The 16,596-nt window shown below is 40.8% G+C and overlaps 1 pseudogene; it reads right to left on the bottom strand.

Annotated features, from left to right (window-relative positions):
* Positions 1 to 718: 718 nt before the first annotated feature.
* Positions 719 to 16,596, bottom strand: part of LOC115412920 (5-hydroxytryptamine receptor 2A-like) — a 115,821-nt pseudogene continuing 99,943 nt past the window's right edge.

Raw genomic sequence — 16,596 nt, 5'->3', positions numbered from 1 at the left:
ACTCAGATGTTCAGACTCTTAAAACTGCACTGATGAGGCAAAAACATGATCCAGGAAGACAACAATAAGTCATAAATTCATGGGTCTCCTTGGAAATCACACATTGTTGTATTTTAAATGTGTTCAACCTTAATGTGGGTGGGTTTTCACATAAACCTGTGCACATTCACCACAAACAGCCTCAGTACTGATACCGTACGTCTGTGACCAGGGGGGTTTTCATACAGTGTTGGTCTACCTTCTCTTGGCATTTGCTCAGTGTTTTGTTCACACACTGTTCTCTTATTGGCTGCTCTGCTAGGACCCTTTTTCCTCTGCTTTTGGTCTCAACACACCTTGTACAAACCCACCTTAATGCAGTTTCTGTCTTTTGCTGTGAATCCACATTTCAGCATTAAAAAGCAATATTTAAACATATGACAACCAACTAAACAGCAATTTTATTTCACTTTATAAAGAGTCGTGTAAAACTTTGTCTTTTAAGTCTCTTCTTGAAAACAGGAGTTACTGTGCGGTGGTAGTTCGGCCAAAACACTATAAAATGTGACTTCACAATGGATAGAACTGCACGTAAAACACCCCCCATCCTGTTTATTAAACTCCTTAGAACTTCAATATTTCATCATGTCTGTAACAATAATTCTCTATCGGAAATAATAAATTTAACAATCATAACATGTATTCACATTACTGCACAAATACAAATATAGATTTATGTATAGTTTCTCTCTGTAGCATCATTATGTCATCGACCATATTCACTTCCTGTTATTTCCAACAGAAATAAAATGAAGACCAGCAGAGTCTTCTCTTTTTTTTTGGCAGCATTATCTGATTTCTTGCAGTTGTCTGGAGTCCAGGTGTGCAGGTCCGTCCTGGAGCTCCCTCTCCCAGACACTAACATCTGATAAGGTGGCAGGAAATCCAGTCTAATCCCTGCTGATCCACCTCAAAGGTGTGATTAGAGGTAAAACCCAGCTGATTCGTATCCAGGAGCTGGCCAAACCGAGGGGCGGCTGAGGTCACTGCAGCTGAGCATCCGTGGAAAATTACACACTGTGGATAAAAGTGAAACCAAATCCCCAGATTCCTCAAGGGGGGTAATGAAAAGGGGCAGCGCCACATTAGAGACTCTCAGACTAAACCCAGCTGATGGTCTTGATAGTTTTAAAAGTGACGTTAATCAAGATGAAAGTATGTTTTCTACCTGATTGGTGCTCTGTGGCAGTGTGGACAGGCCTCTGAAGGAGGCTCATAATCCTCTGAACAAGCACTGATTAACCTTTTATTGAGAAAGGGGTTTTTTTCAAGGCATTTTGTTGTAACCATAAGCTCCTGAATCAATCCAGAGCCCCAGAGCCTGTGCTATTGAAGTACAGATCAGCAGTTTAATGATGATGCAAACAACCTTTTAGAAATGGACCCTAGAACCACCAGGAGGCACTTTGTCTTTGGCACCACAAGTCCAGAACTCCCAAAGATGAAAAGAACGATAACATGAGCCCAAAAGTTCTTCAGAGCTCAGACACAGCTCTCGTCTTTGTCTTCACAGTTTTTTTTCTCAGTTTCTTCCAGTAAATAGAAATCCTTTGCTTCACCACTAGCGTGTCCGTTACGTAGCTTCCCAACGTTGCCAACGGGCAGCTGTGTGGAGCTGTACGCCAGAGGGGGGATGGTGTTCACCAGTATCAGCTGAAGAGGCTTCTTCTCTGGCTGGTACTGACAGCGGACGTAGCGCAGGAACGCCGCCCGATACGTTTTATTGAACAACGTGTAGACCAGCGGGTTAACCGCAGACGACAGGTATCCCACCCAGACAAATACATTCAGCAGGCCTCCCATGAGCGCCGGGTCGCACACGGCAGAGTCACAAACCACCACCAAGACGTTGGTGATGAAGAACGGGCACCACATGACCACGAAGAGGAAAAACACCACCCCGAGGACCTTGGACGCTTTCTGCTCATTACTGATCGACTGCATTGTGCGACGGCCAAAAATCGAGCCAGAAACGCTCCCTCGGGCGCCGGTCAAACCGCCGCCGCTCCCTCTGCCGCCGGCCTCGCGACTTATCGAGCGTCTGAAGAGTTTCTCAGATGACAGCGAGGTTTGCGGCAAAAAGCTCAAAGTGAAAGTGGTGCTCCATTTGGGCCTCGGAACCAGCTGGTCCAAACAGAGGGTGGCTTCGTTCTGCAGGGCGTTGATGGTCAGGAAGTAGGTGACGACCATGATGATGGGGGATGAAGAAGGCCACGAAGGAGCCAACTAGCACGAAATTGTTGTCCGTCAACAGGCAGCTGCCGTCTTTGAAAACCTTGGAGTGATCTCGAAGTCCCAACACCGGAATTGGCATGGAGATCCCTGCAGAGAGAAGAGGAACGGCAGATGGATGAGGGAGGATTAGAAACCCAGAGTCGTGTCAATATTTGAGGTTATTTGTGTTTGTGAAGAGGTGATTAGAGGCTTTTAGTCGAAAATCTGATCATATTCTGTATGTTCAGTTTGATATGCAGTAACCTCATACCCATGTAATCCCAACATACCCAATATATATGTAATATATATATATGTATATGTGTGTGTGTGTGTATATATATACATACATACTATATATATATATATATATATATATATATATATATATATATATATATATATATATATATATAAAACAAAATGTGTTTTAGGAAGAACTCATCCTCAGGGATAATGACAATGTCGTCAAACACATGATCAAATTATGCAGAGTACAGAGACAGACCAGTATTTATAACAGGACTGGATGATACAACAATGGTCCAAACTGTTATGAGAACAGTCAATATTAGAGTTTGGTTCATCAAACCTAAAGATGAAATGATGATCTTGAGGTAAAATTATGATCTCATTGACAATTTTCTTTCCTTTAATAAAGTGTATGTAAATTAGAGCCAAAGTTTTCTTCTAGTTTCCTTTGCATCTGGAGGTTTAGTCTGCATATGGAAAGGTTTTATTATTGTATATGTGTATAAATCTGTATTTTTGGACATATTTTGTCAGACATTACAATGTTTTGACAATATCTAGATGTAGTCTAGATGTGTGTGTGTGTGTGTGTGTGGTGTGTGGGGGTGGGGGGGGTAAACATGACAAATTCATGGGGCCCAGCATTTGTGGGGGGCCCATAGGGCAGTGGAGGGGTCCAGTGGATACAGGCTAGAAGTTGTGAAAATTTCATGTAAGGTCCACTGTATTAGAGAGGCATAGAAGTCAGGAGTAGGATGTTGAAAGCATGTTAAGTTTCAGTTTTGTTTCATGCCGGCATAACTTATGTTAATTATGATCCGCACCCCCACGTAAAGGTTAAGCCTTTCAATAATCCATCCCATAATACAGACATAAATATTAATGTCATCCTCACTAAGACACATTAATATTAGTTTGTTAACAGTACTTAAGGTGGAGGTCCACCCTGGTCTACTGCAGGACCAGTTAGACCAGTAGGGGGTGCTATGGCCTGTGGTTCTGCCTGATCACCACAGATACGCAACAAACAAAAAGTTATGGGTATTTTTAATTTTTGGGCTATTTTTTTTTTCAGTTGGGATTCTTGCACAGCTGTTTTGACTTTTTTGTGTGTGAACTGAATTGAAACACATTTTTAATGACCAGACATATGCCACGTTTCCACTGCGCGGTACTGGCTCGACTCGGCTCGGCCTTTTTGCGTTTCCATTACGAAAAAGGACCTGGAATCTGGTACCCAGCACTAGTTTTTTGGTATCACCTCCACCGAGGTTCCAAGCGATACTAAACCGTGACATATACCACTGCAGACCACTGATTGGTCAGACAGCTTTCTCTGTGACCCGCTGTTTTACGAAAAACAGATGCGGAAGTGGACAGTAAATATAGCGGTACATTAATCCACATGATAACAGCCCAAAACTACACCATGGTCGGTCGAGGAGATTCAGTCTTTGGTGGTCGGACGTAAAAATTCAGATGAGACAAACTGCAACAAGCGAGTTTTCAGCAACTCTCCGAGCCAGATGACACGGAAATAACGCGCTGCATCGCTATGACGACCAGGTACTGTAAAGTCTGTAGTATCTTGTAATGGAAACGGTCTCCAGGAATACTGAGTCGAGCTGAGCCAAGCCGAGCTGGTTCCATGTAGTGGAAAGCAGCAATAGTTTTATTACAAATGGCAAAAATGAAAAAAAAAAAAGACAAGAAAAAAAAAAAAAAAAGAAAAAGAAATATTCTTAACTTTTTGTTGTAGTGTATATATCATAACTGATCCAATCTCCTAATTTTCGGATTTGGATGTTGTAATTAGAAGATAATGAGTCTTATTTTTCTTTGTTGAATGCGAGTAAAAACATTAAAAAACAAAAAAAGTACATTAGAGTGACTCATTATGATGCAAAACTTAAGCTTAAATCATTACCACTGAGAACAATTAACATTATTGTGATATATAATTATGTCTTAATATACTGCAGTATTGTTTTATTACTGAAGTTGATAACCCACTAATAATTTACCAACTTTTGATAAACTTTTGATTGAAAACTGAGGAATAAACCCAACAGAAACTTCCATTTGACAATCTGCAGCAGGTTCTGCAGGCAGGCCGGCTCATGTTGGTGTAATACTCTGAACATTTCACCATTAAATATGGCAACATAGTCCAGCGTATGTGGGGATAAAATGAACTTTTCTGTTCCTCCTTCTGTCAGGATGTGGAGGGAAAAGTGCAGTTTTGCCTGTGTTCACTCTTGTCAGCCTCTGCTCTGTGGGTGTTCATGTTCCCTGGAGCGTCTTTCTACACTTCAGCTCCAGGTTCGTCTTATACGTTCCCACATTCTTACCCAAATATGTATATCTGTGTCACATCCATATATTTCTCATTATGCTGCTTAGTAATTCTCCGAGGGTTAATACTGAACACGAGGAACCTGGGGCAAGTTAAAATCCTGATGGCTCTAATGATGACTATGCTGCATTTTTTCAGCTCATTCCTCATTGAAAGACTCTTCCCGGCTAAATACTTATTCTGTTACTGCTGCTGGTCATTACTTCTACTTTCTGTAAACTCTGCACTCACAAATTCTCCAAAGTTTTGGAAAGGAGTAACAAGTGTGATACCATGAAAACTTACGGAGCTCATATCCAAATGTGCTCATCCATGCCGATAATACTGATGTTAGATTTGCTAAAGCAGCACAAATGAGTGGAACTATAATCCAGAAGTAGTGCAGAAGGAAGAGGCCACTTTCACAGGTCATTTAAGAAACAGTTCAATTCAACCACGACCAACATGATCTACCAAGAACAGCAGAAATGACTGTAAATCGGGGGTCTCAAACATGCAGCCCAGGCCAATATGATCTACAGTCAAATAATAGCATAATAACCCACAAAAAAGAATGACTCCATAGTTTCTTTTCAGTTTGATGTGAAAAAAATAATATTACATTATGCCTATAAATAATGACAACTTCAATTCTGTCTTTGTTTAGTGCAAAAAATAACATTAAATTATGAAACATTCACATTTACAAACTATCCTGTAACAATAAAATATGAATAACATGAATAAATATGAACAGCCTGAAATGTCTAAAGAAAATTAAGTACAATTTTAACACTTGGATCCATAATGCACATGTATAAATGATAAGTTGAGGCATGATATTGTTAAAATTGCACTTATTTTTCTTAAGAAATTTCCGTTTTTTCAGGTTATTCACATGTTTTTTTGTTTGGATAGTTTATAAAAGTAAGTAAGTTTTCATAATTGAATGGGTTTTTTTGCACTAAAACAAAGACAAAAATATGGACTTGTCATTATTTATAGGTTTATTTAGCTTTCATTTTACTGGTCCGGCCCACTGGAGTCAAATCAGGCTGAATGCGGCCCCTGACAGAAAATGAGTTTGAGACCCCTGCTGTAAATAGTACCAAAGACAATGTGACAAAGACATGTATAGTTTTCAAATGTTCCTGGGGAGGCAGCTGATGGAGTTTTCTGCTGTAGAACTTGGAGGTGTTACTAGATGAATGTAGCCAGCCTTAAAACTCTAAAAGCTCTTCAAAGTCCAGCCTATTTAGTGTCTTATCTGGATCACCACTGCAGGCAAAGTTAATCCAAGACAAAGACGTCATGTTCTTCAGATTAAAGTAGTGCTGTCAAACGATTAAATGTTTAATCAGATTAATCACAAAGTTACTGGGGATTAAATTTGATTAATCATGATTAAATATCATTTATTTTTTATCGCGTTTCATTTTGCATGAGCTAACAGACTCAGGAAAGACGGGGAACATAGCTGCACCTAACGTGTTTATCAAACACCTTCAACAGTTTCAACAAAACAACTGTAAACAACTGTTCCTCATAGTTCCAACCTGCTGTTTAGTGCCGTCCATCTTTATGGGCTGGTTCTGCTGCCTGTCACCACCGGATCAACAGACCAGTTGTTCATGTGCGTTAACGCTAACTCTACTTAGACAAACTGACCCAAATGTGTTGGCAGAGATGTTCAAAGTCATTCTGCTGCAGATGGGTTAATAGTGTTTTAAAAATTTTAATAAGATTAATCATGATGATGGATTAATCTGCATTAACACGATAACTCTGACAGCCCTAAATTAAAGTTTACATGATGCAAAAAACAAAAATAGAACTGAGAACTGACTTCCATAGTCTACAATGTTTGGTCCAAATCCTGGTGTTAGTAGCTGGTACCTGGGACGGACGGACGGACGGACAGACAGACAGACAGACAGACAGATAGAAAGATAGACAGACAGATTAATGGATGAATACATAGAACAGGCAGTGGTCTCTTCTTGGCTGTTGTTCAGAGTGTTTCAATATACTTCCAGTGTCCAGTATCTGGCAGTATTACAAGAAAAGAGTAAAACCCGCATTTTCAAATCAAAATGATACACTTGATAATTGACTGTAGAGTATGGATCCAACAGACTTTTAAAATGTTGAGTAGGGGGGTGTGGGGGTGGGGGGTATTAATCCATTCTGGATCCAACCAGAGAAGAATCTCTACACCAACACTGCAAAAACCAAAACAAAAGCCAAGGTTTTACTAAAGTTTCATCACGAACTTCTAGATGGACGGACGGACGGACAGGACAGATAGATAGACTGATTAATGTATGGATGGATGGATGGACCAGTGTTTAAATTATTTTTGAAAAATCGAAAAATGTAGATGTAGATCCACATGTGTTTTGTGGATCTGGAGAAGGCGTTCGACCGTGTCCCCTCGTGGTATCTTGTGGGAGGTGCTTCGGGAGTATGGGGTCCGGGCCTTTGCTAGGGCGGGTCCGGTCCTTGTATGACCGACGCAGGAGCCTGGTTCGCATTGCAGGCAGTAAGTCAGACCTGTTCCAGGTGCATGTTGGACTCCGGCAGGGCTGCCCCTTTGTCACCGGTTCTGTTCCTAATTTTATGGACAGAATTTCTAGGCGCAGCAGGGCCGGAGGGGGTCGGTTTGGGGACACACGGATTTCATCTCTGCTTTTTGCAGATGATGTTGTCCTGTTTGGGGCCTCATCGAACCTGGACCTTCAGCGTGCACTGGGCGGTTTGCAGCCGAAGTGTGAAGCGGAGCGGGTATGAGGATCAGCACCTCAAATCTGAGGCCATGGTTCTCGACCGGAAAAAGGTGGTTTGCCCTCTCCGGGTCGGTGGGAGTCTTTGCCCCAAGTGGAGGAGTTTAAGTATCTCGGGGTCTTGTTCACGAGTGAGGGAAGGATGGAGCGTGAGATTGACAGACGGATCGGTGCAGCGTCTGCAGTGATGCAGTCGCTGTACCGGTCGGCTTGTGGTAAAGAAGGAGCTGAGCCGAGAGGCGAAGCTCTCGATTTACCGGTCAATCTACGTTCCTACCCTCACCTATGGTCATGAGCTTTGGGTCATGACCGAAAGGACAAATCCCGGATACAAGCGGTCGAAATGAGTTTCCTCCGTCGGGTGGCTGGGCGCACCCTTAGGGATAGGGGGGAGGAGCTCAGTCACCAGGGAGGAGCTCGAGTAGAGCCGCTGCTCCTCCGCGTCGAGAGGGGCCAGCTGAGTTGGCTCGGGCATCTGTTCGGATGCCTCATGGACGCCTCCCTGGGGAGGTGTTCCGGGCATGTCCCACAGGGGGGAGACCCTCGGGGAAGACCCAGGACACGTTGGAGAGACTATGTCTCTTGGCTGGCCTGGGAACGCCTCGGGATCCCCCCGGAAGAGCTGAAGGAGGTGTCTGGGGAGAGGGAAGTCTGGGCCGTGCCCTGCTTAGACTGTTACCCCCGCGACCCGGCCACCGGATAAGCGGAAGAGAATGGATGGATGGAAAAATTGTAGATCCACTGTGATCTGTAAGTTATATTAATAATTGTTCTTATTTTTTTTCCAAACTTAAAGATTTTAACAATATTCTGCCTGTTACCAAATGTTTATGTAACATTGTGTGTAATGCACATGTAGAAATGTATAAACTGAGGCATTATATTTATAATATTGCATGTATTTTTCTTAAGAAATGGCATATGTCCAGGTCATTCACATAGTTTGTTTTCATATTTTCATAATTTAAATTTTGTTGCACTAAAACAAAGAGAACAATTTGGAGTTGTCGTTATTTATAGGCTCTAATTCTATTATTTTACTGGTCTGATCTGCTGGAGTTCATACTGGGCTGAATGTGGAACCTGAACTTAAATGAGGTTGACACCCCTGGGTTAACACTTGTCTTTCATTAAATAATGTGTGCAAACTGACTTCTGCAAACCTGAAACATTCTGTTCTCTGAAAATCAAACTTGGCTGCATAAGTGTGTCCAGGCTTTTCCAGTGCAAACCCCCATTTATGTCAAACTAGTGCAAAGCAGTTAAAGAATCCTATTGATGTCAAATGCAAACTGTGACCTAGTGATGGTAAAGCAGGAGGTGAATGAGGATTATTTTTATCCGTTTGTGAGACAAACAGAACAATCCCTCTGCGCTTCAAAGCAAAAACATCATGATCAGCCTTCAGCTGCTGTCTGCCTCACATCCTACTGATCAAATGTTATTTGTCGAGGTGGCGACGTTGATCCAAGCATCATGTTTTTGTTTCAGATAAACCCCCTCAAGCATCCATCACATCACACAAACACAAGATCTGGAAATCAGAAGCTACTTTTTGTCCGTTTTTTTGGTCTTCGCTCCCCCTCTCCCTGATGGCGTCTTTCTCAACTCCAAACACATGGAAATAGAGGCACAAGAGAAGATAAAAGGCAGATCAAGAGAGAAAAAAGAGGGAAAGGAGGCCCTTCTTATTCTAAAGAGAACAAAGAGAAGAGACAAGAAAGGGGAGGTGGGAATTTCCAAGGTTTTGTGTTAAAATACAACACAGCTTGAATACATAATGTTTTAGCCACAGTATCAGACTGAAGAACATTCAATCTGAAAGCACTACCATGACTCAGAGGTTTTCTTTTATTTCTACTTTTATTACCTATCAGTCATTTTGGAAAAGGCTCATTTTTCCAGTATTTGATACCTGCTGTAAGTGTGTGACCACAGATAATTTACACACATTTAATCGTTTTTACAGGTGTTACTGTGCAGAATTCATATATTTTTACTAGAGTTGTTAGATACTGAGTATATATTAAATGTAGAGGCAGATCCAGAAAAAACAGAAGGGGTGGGGGGCAGGAGAATGGTGAGGTCCAGGGTAGCCCCAGTAGGAGTTCAAGGGGGCGAAACAAAGCAAAATTAACATTATAAATGCTTCTAATCACATAAAACTACAGCTGAAACCGATTAATTGATTATGTGCTTGAAGGAAATGCAAAAATTCACAATTCGATTAATCGACTCGAATTGACTGAAGGGAAATATTCTATTGCAGTTTTCCATAATTGAAGCTTTTTTGTGCGTCACAAAAAGCGTCCGTGTGAAACACAAGTGGAACCAATGTTTAACAGCAGAGAAATGAAGGAAACAAAGCTTTGATTCAGGAGAATTGAGGTTGAATGATTTTTTTTTTATCACTTTGAGTTGATTAATCGTTTCAGCTCTACATAAAACCATATTTTTTTTTATTATCATACACTAATAAAATGAACATAATTTAACCTCATTGTCATTGCCTCATGTCTATCACTGCTGCTACAACCTGACATATTTACAGCTGCAGTTGTTGTAGATGTTCATTAATATGCACTGTCCCTAATAAATAAATAAATAAATAAATAAATAAATAACACCACTTTTGGAACTAAAGCAAAGAGTTGGCTTTCATAACGTTAGCCTCCGTTATGACATTGAATTCCATTGCATTCCAAATAATTTTAACCCCGTAAAACCATTTGTATCATATTTGCTACACCAGGTTCTAAGATCTCTATCTTATCAACAACATCAATACTTTCCTTAAAAACCTGTTGTATATGACCCGATGTGTTTTCTTCACTATTAGTTTTGAAGCCAGTAGTTTGCGATTACCATGTTGGGTTTTCACAGCTGAAATTGACCATATTTGGAAAAAAAAAAAAGGGTGGGGCTGCAAAAATGTTATGGGTGGGCTAATGCTAAATATAAGCTAAATACAAGCTTGGTAAAACTGAACTTCATTAAGAACTATGTAACAGCCTTTCCAGCCTTCTGTATTATTTATCCTTTCACTCTATTTATCCGACAGTATTTAAATTCTTGTGTCATTTGCACTTTTCCAACACCATTTGTACTACTGTCAAACTATTTGCACTACATGGTGGGGAAGCAAAATTTACAATATTTTGAGGCAGGGATTGAAAGACAGAATTTATTTGCCACAAGAAAATGTACATAATAGAAAATGTTTTTGTTCTATGTGTCCTCCTTCTTTCTCAATAACTGCCTTCACACGCTTCCTGAAACTTGTGCAAGTGTTCCTCAAATATTCGGGTGACAACTTCTCCCATTCTTCTTTAATAGTATCTTCCAGACTTTCTGGTAATAGTTTTGCTCATAGTCATTCTCTTCTTTCCATTATAAACAGTCTTTATGGACACTCCAACTATTTTTGAAATCTCCTTTGGTGTGACGAGTGCATTCAGCAAATCACACACTCTTTGACGTTTGCTTTTCTGATTACTCATATGGGCAAAAGTTTGTGAAAAGGTATGGATAATAGTGTTAGGTATGATTATGACATCAGTATATGTTTGGTTTCAAAACAATTGACGTAGTGCCTGCTGAGAAAAAAACAACTAAATGTTCATTGTAAATTTGCTTCCCCACCCTGTATTAAATTCTATCTTTTTTTTTTTTTTTACAAACATTCCCAGTTATACTTCTATCTTTTCTATTTTCCTAATGTAAATAAGTGTGCCTTCTACTGTCTTTTGTTGTGCCGTGTAATTTCTTGCATTAAGTTGGAGAGCTCTACCTCAGTTTCATTGTACAATGACAATAAAGAGATTCGGATTCAGATTCTGAACAAAATCGTGTTTAAGGTGTTGTTTCAGCTTCACAGTTTGTCTTTTATGTATTGTGATTATCTATAGTAACTCATCATATACTTTTTTATTAGTAAGTTGTTTTTTTTTTTTTTTTGTTTTTTGGTTTTTTTTTTAACAATTACTAGAAATTCTAGGTGACCCCACGTGAGGTCCCGACCCCAAACTTAAAAAACACTGGTCTAGGCTCCATCCTATTTTATGGATCTGAAAATGTCATCTGTTTGTGTTTGGTTCACTTCTTTTATCTTTTAACTGAATTTCATGAAAGCCTTCATCCTGACACAGACGCTGTTGGTTTTTCCTTTAATTTGTCACTGGTCTACTACTGAGTCTAGATGGTATAAGGACACGACCTGCTGAATGCCACCTTGTTTTGTCCATAACGCCTGATTTCACAGCTTGTTACAGAGGCTTCAGACTATGTCAACCTTTTCAGGCTGGCTCTGTGTGCTTGTTTTCATCGGCAGAGGCCTGAAGGTCTGCTCTGAAATGACTTAGATGGAGGTAATCCAATGCTCCACGCTGCCAAAGGTGCAGTGATTATGGATAAAGTGATGTGGACGGTGAAAGAAGTGAGTGAAGTGTAAGAGTCGGTCCTGAGGTCAGACGAGTTTAGTCCAAATATCTGCAGCTCTGAGGGTCTGTATCTGTGAAGAACCCCCTGATATTTACTCCAGCTGCAACACACAGATTATGTTTGTTATTAGGGGTGTGTATTAGCAAGAATCTGGAGATAGGATACAAGTCACAATACTGGAATCATGATACAATATATCGCAATATATCACGATACTGTTAACAAGGTGATATTTTGCTTTTTTATGATTATTTCCTGGAAAAATTTAATTACACCAGAAATACGCACAAATACGAAACAAATTTTTATTTAACCCTTTCATGCATGAATTATGAGACCCTTAATCAAGACTTTTTTTTCCTGAGTGTTTTTATTCCTCTTTAGGCATTAAAAAAAAAAAGCCTAAAGAAAATTTTCTTAAGAACCTATTTTTCATGGAGTTGCAAAAATGTCCGCTCAGCTGGACACCTCGTGTTTAATTTTTGAAGCAAGGAAACATGTATTTACTGATATATTGTGTGAAAACTATGAAATAAAGAACATTTTTAATGCTTATTTTAGGTAATTCATTTCTCAGACAGGGGTAATTGTTGTTTACTCTCTTTACTAGTTTGTCTGATTAATGAATTACCTACAATAATTATATGTGGAAGACAGCATGAACCTTTACCAGACATTTATTTTTAATGGTGCTAATCTTATGTTTTCTCACATTTTAACACTTGAATACCAGTCATTACTCACTTCATGGAGATAATATGCAAAAAAAAAAAAAAAACACACATTTTTTTTTACAAAAACTGTCAATTACAGACAAATAACAACAATTGATTTACACTTAAACATGTTACTCTAGATCAGGTTTATCAAGAACAGCAAAGTTACAGTAATGGTCTGAATGTCAGTGTATGGGATGATGCATAAGTTTCCACTGTGTTGGCTGATATGGAACTAAAACAACAAAACCCATGAATATACAAGAGAACAGCTGCAGAATAGCTGTCCACTGTAGTGACCACTATGCATGAAAGGGTTAAACAGAACAGAATCTAATGCTATATCACAAAACTTTTCTCTGTAATAACTTAAAGCTGCATATGACTTTTATCTCCAATTTTTTATCAAATCTGTAAAAAGTCATAGCCTAAATATCACGAATCCTCAAGTCTTTCCATGATTACTCACCTGAATCTCTTCCCTCATGGTGAACAATTTTGAAGTGCACTCCACCATAAACGCTGTATTTGTTTACAAACAGAGCTGCTAGGTCACTCTGGCATTTTTGGAAATTAGTTGCGATGTGCATTGTGGGAAGTGGAGCTCCACACAGCTGCAGTAGCAGCAACAACAAACATGTTGACCAAGAGAAAGTGGGTGCATGGAGCTCCACTTCCCACAATGCACATCGCAACAAATTTCCAAAAATGCCAGAGTGACCTAGCAGCTCTGTTTGTAAACAAATACAGCATTTATGATGGAGAACACTTTGAAATTGTTCACCATGAGGGAAGAGATTCAGGTGAGTAATGACAGAAAGACTAACAGATCCATGACACTGAGGATATGACTGAGGTTTGACAGATTTGATGAAAAATTGGTCACAAAACTCATACGCAGTTTTAAAGTGCATGATCTAGATGAATAAGTTTTAACATCTGGCTTTACCAGTACAAAAAACACAATATATGAATGAATGAATGAATGAATGAATGAATAAATAAATAAACTTTACAGACATTACAGTTTAAGATCCTGCTCAAATGTTCATAAGCTCGGCAATGAAATAGTAATACATATATGTGATATTTGGTTTTGGTTTTTGGTTGGTTTATTTCCATATATCAGTGTCCTTTTAAATCTGGAATTTCTTTTGCCTGCTTATGTTTGAAATAGTCTGTCTGTCTGTCTGTCTGTCTGTCTATACATGAACGTCTTAACATGAAATATAAAAATACTGAACATGTAACACTTCAGAACAAGTATCCATCACTGACACTTTCCCTCATTCACCAGTTTTTGTTCAGGAACAATAATAACAGCTGTTGTGTTTTTTACTCAGATCCTCTCCTGCCTTTGAAAACACTCTGTGCTGGTCCAGAGGTGGTGTCATTCCCAGGTATCTCACCACTAGTTTGCTTTAGGCGGTGAAGGTCGGTTCAGACTGAGTGAGTCAGAGCCTGACGCAGTACACACTTACTCAGGTGGAAGAAGAAGTAGTTCCCACCAATTGCATATCATTTGGACAAGATCCTAATAGTTTAGCTACTTTCCACTGTGTTCCCGATATACATGACCTCAAATGACCAAAGTATCAAAAGTATCAATGTTTTGATTTGTGAATCGACTGTACAGTGTAAAGATCTGGTATCGGAGATATGATGCTGCATTCCAGGCTGTTTTTTGAGCCCATAAGTCACGACTTCAAACCACGACTCACGACTTTGTAACGTTCCAGGCAAGTCACGCTAAACTGCCTGAGCGCAAAGAATTGTGGGAGTTAGATGTAAACAAATCAACATGGTGGACTGTACATTATGCTCATTTCCAATCATTTCCATCTCAGAGGTGTTTGTTCTTTGCTTATTTGAGGGAAACAGGAGGAAAAACGGCGCATAAGGCAAGAGAAGCTGTTCTACCTTTTGTGTTATTTGTATATTTGGATTCGTATTTGGTATTAATTTATTCTTGCACTCATTGGACTGAAAACTCGCTAACGCTAGAGCAGCTGCTGATTATGCAGAACATTTGCAGATAAATCATGTCAGAGCAATACCTTGTTTTAATAAACAATCTGCACAAACACCACATCCATGGGGGGGGCTACCATTGCTACGTGACGTCTGAACTCAGAACTGGGAGAACATGGATCTAGAACGAGTTCACGGGTGAAAGTCACAGGTTTGACTGACATTCCAGTGCATTTTCACCGGTAGAAGGTTAGAAAAACATGAGTTACAGGTGGACTGGAACGCAGCATTAATATTTCAGTATCCATCTACACATCACTACCTGCCAAATAGTGCCAAACCTGCCAGATGTGGAGGAACACTGGTGGAAAAGTGTGCATGTGATGTGACCAGGTGAACGGAAAAGTACCAGGAGCTGCAGAGATTTAAAGAGAACGAACACAGAAACAGGTGAGTATTCAAGCCAACAGGCGGCTCCGAATCAGGCTCAATTAAAGCGGTATTTAAGTATTTACATGAGTGATACACATACACACAACGAACAGAGTCCACCAGTTTACAGAAGCACACAATACAGTATGTGTGCCCGGCGCCGTGTTTGTTTCCATCCTTACGTGTGCGCTACAGCGAACAGACGGCTCAGTGTTAAATCCAGTGGGAGTGAGAGAGCGGCTCTTCCAGTAACTGGAGGCAGAGCAGCCAACACACACCTAAACACACACATATAGAACACAAACCAGTGGAGACGCTGACAAGAAGCTCTGAGCCGTGACAGCCGTCATCATTAGCACTGCAGCACAACGGGCCGGAGAGGGAGAGGGTTCCAGTGGACCTGAAGGTCCACAGCAACCAGGAGACGGTCCACTGCAGCAATGTGGGAACCATTACAGACACAGCAGGGACCTGACCTGGTACCACAGTCCACCATGACCTGACCTGGTACCACAGTCCACCAGGGACCTGACCTGGTACCACAGTCCACCATGACCTGACCTGGTACCACAGTCCACCATGACCTGACCTGGTACCACAGTCCACCAGGGACCTGACCTGGTACCACAGTCCACCAGGGACCTGACCTGGTACCACAGTCCACCAGTGACCGGACCTGACCTGGTACCAGAGTCCACCTGGGACCTGACCTGGTACCACAGTCCACCAGTGACCTGACCTGGTATCAGAGTCCACCGGTGACCTGACCTGGTACCAGAGTCCACCGGTGACCTGACCTGGTACCACAGTCCACCAGGGACCTGACCTGGTACCACAGTCCACCATGACCTGACCTGGTACCAGAGTCCACCATGACCTGACCTGGTACAACAGTCCACCAGTCACCTGACCTGGTACCAGAGTCCACCGGTGACCTGACCTGGTACCAGAGTCCACCGGTGACCTGACCTGGTACCAAAGTCCACCGGTGACCTGACCTGGTACCAGAGTCCACCGGTGACCTGACCTGGTACCAGAGTCCACCAGTGACCTGACCTGGTACCACAGTCCACCACATGTTATTAATACGTCACCAGTGTCAATGACTGAGACCTACGATGATGAAAAAAACAACAGAAGTCTGGAATTCCCAAAGACATGGAGAAGCATTATGGTCTGTGGACACCAAAACAAGGTCCAAGTCTGTCGGAAACAGTCGTACAAATGTGACGATGCAGACATTAATTGTAGAAACCAAGGGTTTTATTAAAAAACAACAAAAAATAAACTTCCAAAACTAAACTTAGTCTGTCAAAAACTGTCAAGAACAGGAAAATATCCACAAATAAAATTTTAAAAAGTGACCATAATTAGAGAAAAACAGCAACAGAACAAGAGAATCCATCCTGTTTAA

Source organism: Sphaeramia orbicularis, chromosome 21, assembly GCF_902148855.1.
Source record: "Sphaeramia orbicularis chromosome 21, fSphaOr1.1, whole genome shotgun sequence".
In the NCBI taxonomy this organism is placed as follows: Eukaryota; Metazoa; Chordata; class Actinopteri; order Kurtiformes; family Apogonidae; genus Sphaeramia; species Sphaeramia orbicularis.
Note: the sequence above shows the minus strand (reverse complement) of the source record. Positions and strands in the feature narration are given on the sequence as shown.